Source organism: Bidens hawaiensis, unplaced genomic scaffold, assembly GCF_021521415.1.
Source record: "Bidens hawaiensis isolate Kalapana, Puna unplaced genomic scaffold, B.hawaiensis_p1.1 tig00012349_1, whole genome shotgun sequence".
Taxonomy (NCBI): domain Eukaryota; kingdom Viridiplantae; phylum Streptophyta; class Magnoliopsida; order Asterales; family Asteraceae; genus Bidens; species Bidens hawaiensis.
This window is the reverse complement of record NW_027492007.1, coordinates 609,397-619,184: the sequence shown is the minus strand read 5'-3', so window position 1 is coordinate 619,184 and position 9,788 is coordinate 609,397.

Genomic DNA, 9,788 nt, shown 5'->3' with positions numbered 1-9,788 from the left:
AATGATATTTCCCTGTGGATGATATCCATGAATCCGAAGAGTAGGATTTTCAGGAACAACAACATTATCAAATAAATTAGTGTAATGTTCACCTAACTCGGGAGATGAAGCATTATCACTATCAAGATCAATAACTTGAATCTCAGCTTGATCATCATCAGAAGAAGTAGAAGCACTATCAAAACAACTGGAGGAACAACATGTGAGTCTTCAGTTGGAGTATCTGGTTGAACGTCAACTGCATATGAAATTTAAGCGCTTGGAATGTTCAAGTGTTCTTCAAAGTATGCTCTAACCAGATCTTCATCGATGTGATCAGTCGAAGGAGTAAAAGAATTAAATAAACTATCGTAATCAAACATCCAGTCTGGACCTTTCCCTTGAGGAGGAGTTGTGTACTTTTGACAGTCCACATGGTACCATTCTTCAACACAGCCAGATGTAAAATTAAATACTCTTTTCTTTGGAGACGCATATCCCAAGAAATATCCTTAAATAGCCTTTTCATCGAATTTACCTGAATCCGTCTTCAACATTGTACACGGACACCCAAATGGTTCCAGGTACTTTAAATTAGGTTTTCTGTTATTCAATATTTCATAGCTTGTCTTCTTGAGTCGTTTTACTGTTAGAACCCGATTAAGTGTATAACAAGCTGTGTTCAGTGCTTCATTCAAAAATTGAATAGGAAGCTTTGAATCAGCAAGCATTGTACGTGCAGCTTCAATCAGAGTTCTATTTTTCCTTTCAGCAACACCGTTTTGTTGTGGTACATAAGGTGCACTATATTCTCAGTGAATTCCCTTTTGAATACAAAAGAAATCCAAAATAGTGTTTTTGAATTCAGTACCATTATCACTCCGGATTCTCCTCACCTTTTGTTTGTATAGTGATTCGATCTTATTAATAAGGTTTTGTACCAAAACAGGTGTTTGATCTTTTGAACTCATAAATAACACCCATGAATATCTTGAATAATCATCTGTCACTACGAGACAATACCAGTCTCCAGAAATACTCGCACGATTCACTGGACCAAACAAATCCATATGAAGTCGTTCAAGAGGAGTATTAATGGAATCAATAACTTAGAAGGATGTGTCTTCTTCTTCTGTTTGCCCTTCTTGCATGCAACACAGTGATCAGATAATTTGAAGTTCTTTAACGAGACACCCTCAACTAAATTATTTGCCATTAAATAATTCATCTTTCTAACATGAATGTGACCCATTCTTCGATGCCATAGAATAGAGTCTTTCTTGGTTGCTTTCGAGACAAAACATGTTTCGATCGATGTTGCTATCTTAGAACTCATGTTTAAGACATAAATATCATTTGATCATGGTGATCGCATGACAACCATGTCCTCAGGAATAATAAAACCCAGTTTCAAGATAAGTGCAACTTGAAACCTTGGCTGGGGAGGAGGCACACTCGGACGTGTCCTCAGATGACGACATCTCAGGTTGAGAAGTGCAACTGTCCACCAGCTAGCAGGGTCAAGTTTGCTGCTGGAACACTGCAGGATTCCGCCCTCACCTGGTGGAACTCTAATGTGCAAATTCTTGGGTTGGAATTGGCAAATGCTATGAACTGGGAGGAATTCAAGAACATGATGCGGGAAGAGTATTGTCCTAGAGAGGAAATTGCGAAGTTGGAGTCGGAATTTTGGGCGCTGAAAATGGTGGGTTCCGAGATTGAAGCCTACACCACACGTTCCCATGAGCTAGCAGTAATGTGTCCGCGGATGGTAGACCCGCCGAGTAAGAGAATCGAGATGTATATCGATGGGTTGGTACCACAAATTCAGGGTATGGTGACATCTTCCAAACCGGCTACAATTCAACAAGCGATCTGATTAGCTCACAAACTGATGGACCAGGCAGTGGCACACGGTGCGTTACCACCTAGAGATTCCACCTCTAAAACCCGAGACAACTCAATCACTGAAAACAACAACTCGGGTAATGGAAAGAGGAAATTCGACAACTCCAGGTCCTCATCATCGAACCCCCCACAGCAACAACACTACTGTAAACCTGAACTCGCTCGGAACTTCTATAATCAGGGTTCCAACAATAACAACAACGGTGGCGGGCAGGGTTCTAGTGGCTATGCTGGAAAGTACCCGAAATGCAACAAGTGCAATTATCACCATGCTGGCTCATGCGACCGTATCAAGTGCCTGCGATGCGGTAAAATGCATCAGGCCAAGGACTGTAGGGGAGACCTAGCGGCCAAGGGTGCTCCTAAACAGCCTATGGCGACTAAAGGGTTCTTTGAGTGTGGTCAAGAGGGTCATTTCAGGAAGGATTTACCCAAACTAAAGTAGAATGAGAACAATGGAGGCAGCAACAGTGGCGGAAGCAGTGGTAAAGGTAGAGCTTTCGTCATTGGGTCGGGCCAGGCCCGCAACGATCCGAATATGTTTACCGGTAAGTTCCCTGTGAACGACTGTTCTGCTTCTATTTTGTTTGACACTGGAGCTGATAGGAGTTTTGTATCGAAAGCCTTTAGTAAACTCTTAGACTTAACTCCAAGCCCGTTGGATGCTAAGTTTCCTGTTGAATTAGCCGACGGTAAGTCTATAAAAACAACTCATGTACTAGCGGGATGTAAGTTGAAACTGTCGGGTCATACTTTTGATATCGATCTCATACCTTTTACACTTGGTAGTTTCGATGTCGTTGTCGGCATGGACTGGCTATCCGAGAAACGAGCGGAGATTATATGTCACGACAAGATAGTCCACATCACTACCCCTTCCGGCGAGATCATTTCGATCCAGGGCGAGAAGAGCGGCATGACCACCAGCATCATCACCCTCATGAAGGCGTAGAAATATTTACGAAAGGGTAATCTGGCGATTTTAGCTCATATTGTCGAGAAACCCGGGAAGGAGAAGCGAATCGAAGACATACCGATTGTGCGAGATTTTCCGGAACTCATCCCGGAGGATTTGCCTGGACTTCCACCTATTTGACAAGTCGACTTCCAAATCGAATTAGCCCCCGGTGCTGCACCCATAGCACGAGCCCCGTATCGGCTCGCACCGGCGAAGCTTCAGGAGTTGTCAACTCAACTATAAGACTTGTTGGATAAAGGTTTCATCCGACCCAGCTCATCACCATGGGGAGCCCCTGTCTTGTTTGTCCGAAAGAAGGACGGGACTTTCCGCATGTTCATAGACTACCGAGAGCTGAACAAGGTGACGATCAAGAACCGTTATCCCCTACCCCGAATTGATGATCTGTTCGACCAGCTTCAAGGATCGAGTTACTACTCGAATATCGATTTGAGATCTGGTTACCATCAATTAAGAGTGCGCGAAGAAGAAATTTCAAAGACGACATTCAGAACTCGGTACGGTCACTACGAGTTTTCAGTTATGCCTTTTGGCTTAACCAACGCACCAGCCGTATTCATGGATCTCATGAACAGAGTATGCAAGGCGTACCTCGACAAGCTTGTGATTGTTTTTATTGATGATATCCTCGTCTACTCCAAGAACAAGACCGACCACGAAGAACACCTGAGGTTGATCTTAGAATTGCTGAAGAAGGAACAACTGTACGCTAAACTCTTGAAATGCGAATTTTGGCTTCGCGAGGTTCACTTCTTAGGACATGTGATCAATGAGAATGGAATCCATGTCGATCCCGGCAAGGTAGAGGCCATCAAAAACTGGTGTTTGATCCCTTGTTTTCACTCGTTCTAATCAATATCTTAGATCTAATCCAGATCTATATATTGATAGTAATTAAACGGATCTAACTCTTTTAATACCTTAGCTCGATTGTTATTAGTATGTATATATTATCAATATGATTAATGTGAAGCTTGAGAGAGAGAGAGAATACTTTAAACTTTCTGAATAATGTTAATTCTCTCAAAACTTCAACACTTTACAAGTGAACAGTGGTTCACTATTTATAGAAGACAATCTGGTTTGCTAACATCCCCTAGCGAACCAGCACCCCCTTTGTTAAATAACTTAACTTAACGAACCACCCCCTGATTCGTTAACATCCCTTAACGAATCAGGAAGGAATACATTATAAAGTCCTAGTTCGCTAACATTCCTAGCGAACTAGACTTAACCTTAACGAACTAGTCTTAGTTCGCTAACATTCCTAGCGAACTAGACTCAAATATAACGAATTAGTCTAAATAACATTAAATATTACATTAAAATAATCAAATAAACATTAATGATAATTACAAAGACTCGAGACGCAAAACCGTGCACTAACAACTGGGAAGCACCTAAGACTCCGACTGAGGTACGACAATTCCTAGGACTGGCCGGCTACTACCGGCGTTTTATTGAGGGATTTTCCAAGATTGCTCAACCACTCACCTCATTGACACATAAGGGTACTAAGTACAATTGGGGTGACGCACAAGAATCCGCCTTCCAACAGTTAAAAACCAAACTCTGTAGCGCCCCTATCCTAGCCCTCCCCGAGGGAACGGAGAATTTTGAGGTGCATTGTGACGCATCGATACAGGGTCTTGGTTGCGTGTTGATGCAACTCGAGAAGGTTATAACCTATTCCTCTCGACAACTACGGATCCATGAGTAGAACTACACGACCCATGACCTGGAACTCGGAGCTGTGGTGTTTGCTCTTAAGATATGGAGGCATTACTTATACGGTACCAAGTTTACCGTTTACACCGACCACAAGAGTCTCCAGCATATCTACGATTAGAAGGAGCTGAACATGCGACAGCGTCGTTGGGTCGAGCTACTTAAGGATTATGACTGTGCCATCAAGTACCACCCTGGCAAGGCCAATGTAGTGGCCGATGCTCTCAGCAGAAAAGAAACCGATAAACCTAGACGAGTGCGAGCATTACAACTCACGATTCACGCCAACTTACCCGATCAGATTCGTGATGCTAACCTCGAAGCCTTGAAAGACGATAATCTCCCATCAGAACTCATGTGTGGCACGAACAAGCAACTTGAAACCAAATCGGACGGGGTCCGATATTTCGAAAACCGGATCTTGGTCCCTAGATACGGAGAATTGAGAACTCTAGTGATGGACGAAGCACACAAGTCCCGATATTCCATTCACCCTGGCTCAGATAAAATGTACCATGACCTAAAGGTACTTTACTGGTGGCCAAACATGAAAGCCGACATTGCCACCTACGTGAGAAAATGCTTGACTTGTGCAAGAGTCAAAGTGGAATATCAGAAACCATCTGGTCTGCTACAGCAACCGGAACTTCCAACGTGGAAATGGGAACACATTTCCATGGATTTCATCATGGGATTACCCAAAACACCGACGGGATGCGATACCATCTGGGTGATCGTTGACCGGTTGACTAAGTCTGCGCATTTCTTAGCGATCAAGGAATCGGACAAAATGGAAAGACTGACTCGCATCTATATGAAAGAAGTAGTGTCTAGACACGGAATGCCTGTCTCAATCATATCTTATCGAGATTCCCGTTTCACTTCGCACTTTTGGAAGTCGCTATAGAGCGCACTAGGCACCCGCCTTGATATGAGCCTGTGAACGCACCATTCAGACCTTGGAAGACATGTTACGTGCATGCGTGTTGGATTTCGGAAAACGTTGGGAACCTCACTTGCCTTTGGTAGAGTTTTCGTATAATAAAGCTACCACGTAGGCATTAAAGCAGCGCCGTTTGAAGCGTTGTACGGACGAAAGTGTCGATCACCTCTCTGCTGGGCAGAGGTGGGTGATAGCCAAATCACTGGTCCAGAATTAGTACTTGAAACCTCTGAAAAGATTGTCCAAATCCGAAATCGCATGGTTGCAGCATAGATCTCCAAAAGAGTTACGCCGACAAGCGCCGAAAAGCTCTGGAATTCTAAGTGAATGACCAAGTTTTACTCAAAGTCTCACCTAGGAAAGATGTAGTTCGCTTTGGAAAGGTGTAGTTCGCTTTGGAAAGCGAAACAAACTCAACCCACGATATGTTGGCCCATACCGGATAACTGAACGCGTTGGTCCGGTAGCATACCGATTGGATTTACCAACAGAACTCAATGGCGTACATAACTTTTTCCATGTATCCAACTTGAAGACATGCCTTTTTGACGAAACACAAGAAGTTCCTCTGGGCGAGTTGCAAGTTGATGAAAAGCTACGCTTCATCGAAGAACCAGTCGAAATTTTGGATTGGGAAACCAAAACACTCAAGCACAGCAAAATTCCAATCGTTAAGGTTCGTTGGAACTCTAGACGTGGACCAGAGTTCACGTGGGAACGCGAGGACCAAATGATGAAAAAGTATCCTCACATTTTGAAGGGTTGACCAAACACCGAAAACCGCGAAAGCCGTCAAACCGTCAGAAATCACCAGAGGTATGAATTAAATTTCGGGACGAAATTTCTTTCTACTAGGGGATGATATGACAAACTGAAAATTTTTCTTGCTTTTTTCAGACACCCATCGCGACTTGACTCAAATTTTCGGGACGAAAATTCTTTCAACATAGGAATGATGTGACACTCGTCAATTTCAGGTTACCCCGTTAATCCGAACTCCGTCAATTCAAACTTAAGATCACTTGAACTATAACGCACATCTCATTACATTTAAATTAGGGTTTTAAATGACGCTTGACAATCACTACACATGTAGTCTTTCGGGATTGCACCGAAACGCACACGATTCGACTCAAACCATTGGTGAACAAACGACAAATATCAAAACAACAAATACTTGATAACTATGTGTTAATCTATATGTTACTTGATAAGTTATGTGTAATACTAAACACAAGAGACAAGAGTTATTGTTTACACTAGAAATTGAATAACTAAAAGTAGAGGGGCCTTTGTGAAACATACTTAATATTATAATATTAATAAAACCCTAAACTCCCTCCCATCCCCCTTAATCGATCGGCTCCCCTCTCCCTCTCCCTTTGGACAGCCGAAAGCAAGAACACACACACACAAGTATTTTTCCAAGCTTCCTCAAAGGAATTAAGGTGCTAGTAGGTAATTAACAACTCCTCTATGCATTCTATGTGATAAATTTTGGTATTGAATGGGTTAATCAAAACCCTAATTCTCAAAAATTGATGATTAAGATGAGTTAGGGTTTGATTATATGCTTGATGATGAATTGCTAATGAAATTGATAACTAGTTGTGTTATTGTTGCTTGTTAATCACTTGTTCTTTGATTTTAAACTTTCAAGAAAAACCCTAACTATGTGTGTAATGTGAAATTGATATGCATGGTTGGTTAATCTTGTGTCTAGAGTGTTGTATGCATGGATTATGATTCATAGATTGTTGTTATATTGAGTTTTGATGTAAACTGGTACTTGACAGATTGTTAAATTTATGTTTAGACGACTGTAACTGAATGTTAATTTGGTAATTGGTCGAAATTTATAACACTAGAGTGTACTAGGTTGAGTCTAGTTTCTAAAAAGTCCAAGTTTGTAATTTTTGGACGTGTAAAAGTTAACTTTTATTATTTTACAAAAACGTAGTGCAAGTCTGAATTGTGGGGTCTGCTGTTAGGCTGTTTTGAAATTATCATATCTCATAAACTACAAGACCAAATGGGTTAGTTCCACTTCCGGAAGTTAAAATATTGAGTTAAGAATCTAACCCAATTGGTCTTGAATTAATTTAATTTACCATTTAACGGGAATAGAAAATATCGTTTTGTTGCGCATGATTTTGACTGCTTTGAGTTTACTGTAATGTTTTGGTCTTTGTGAGAAAACTATGTGGAATAAAAATATAATAAAAATAGTTATGGAAACCTAACTCATGTGTGCTTTTGTGAAGATGTTTGGTGAATTAATTGATATGTTATGATCTGTTGAATAGAGTAATTTTTCAAGTAGAAATCTGTCTTGATAAAACTAGCTGCTGAACTATGTGAAAATACATGAAATGTGTTTGTTAATAGATAATTTCCATGTTTTGACTAAATTGCCTTGTGGGTAGATAATTTACTAGTAATGTACAATGTTAGTATTTGATGCTTAAGTAGTTGTATACACATGTAACGTGTCACCAATGTGTTTGTCGAGTCACACATAATTCACAAACGAAACACGAAACGTATCTCATGCATAGGTATTATGTGCCGAGTCTAGAGACTCAATAGTAGTTTAAATACTTAGAGAATCTCATTTTTGTTTTAGAGCACTAGTGAGGATTTCCTTTGACGCGCATCTCTCGGATTTGTTTTTGAATTCTTCGCAAACAGTGAGTTTCACGTCCCCTTTTTACTCTTTTTAAACGCTTTTATTTGGGGGAGATAACATACTCCAACACTGTAGATTTTGTTTAGTTTTTATATATCACTTGTAAGGCTAAGTGGCAAACAAACCAACCAAAGTCCTTCATAAATCGAACCGGTTAATATTTGGATAATAGCGAGTCACTGTTGAGTAGTACTACTAGGTTTGACAAACCCCACCGAACTTTAAACTCGACTGTAGGTCGAGTGGGTGTAATTTTAGCTAACACATTACCATGGTCGTGGTTGACATGGTGGCAAGGCAATTGATAAACAGTCAGCTTCGGTGTCGAACACTTAGTAATACTTGTTGATAGGTTAGCTACCTATTGATATATAAATTGACTTAACACTATCTGGTAACGCAAACGCAAACGCAAACGCAAACGCAAAACATAAACTCGAACGCAAACGCTTTATTTATATAAACTTGTGAACTCACCAACCCTGTGTTGACACTTTTAGTATGTTATTCTCAGGTAGCAGAGGCGAGCGCGCGGTTTAGGACATGCATTCGCTAAACATCGTTGTTTTAAAAAATGCTTTTAATTTCTGTCTTGACAACTTGTGTTTTTAAGTCGTCCTGTGTGGCGCAACTGTTTTGGTTTACGATTTACGCTTCCGCATTTTTACTTAAGACTTGATGTCTTGGTTGTTTGAAAACTTTATTTTTGGTGTTTTATTATAACTAATCATTCTGATCCTGTTAGTTCACACTCTCTGATGGTAAAACTCCGTTAGTGGATTTTGAGGGTGTGACATATATTGATGTATGAATGATGTATGTATCACGTATGTATGATATGTTAATAGTACGTGAACAATCTTTGGATATTGCACGTATTGTTAAGGGAAGTATGTAAAGACAGGTACGGTACAGTTGTACGGAACAAAGGGACCAGACCCTAGTAATATCTGTGAGGATAGGGACCAAACCCTCATAATATCTGTGATGGTAGGAACCAGATCCTAATAATATCTGTGATGTTGGGGACCATACCCTTTATAATATCTGTGATGTTGGGGACCAGACCCTTATAATATCTGTGAGGTTATAGGGCGGAAGACTCTTTAAATAGTATGGATAGATATGTATGTAAAGTAGAGTATGAATAAAGTACACACCTTCAGGCACGTGCGCAAGTAAGAGAACAGATTGTAGGTTGTATGATTAACTAGAACTCACTCTGCGTAGCTGACTTTTAGTATGCACGCAGGTGTGTAGACTGAGGCATCTCACATGAGGGAAAGCACATGGCATGAACTTGAAGAAGATGACATCTCAAGAAATGTTATGTTAATTTAAAGACAATGTTTTATGTTTAAATAGTTTGAATGCTCGTTAAGACAAGGATTAATGGTCATGTAATGTAATGGTTTGAATGTTTTTAATATTCCATGAATGTTTTTATTAACTCTGATATTTAGAACTATGTTAATGAGTAAATCCAACGTCCAAAGTATGGCACCGGTAACGGGGCCTTACAGTCTAATGTATATATATATATGATTATGATCATGTGAGAA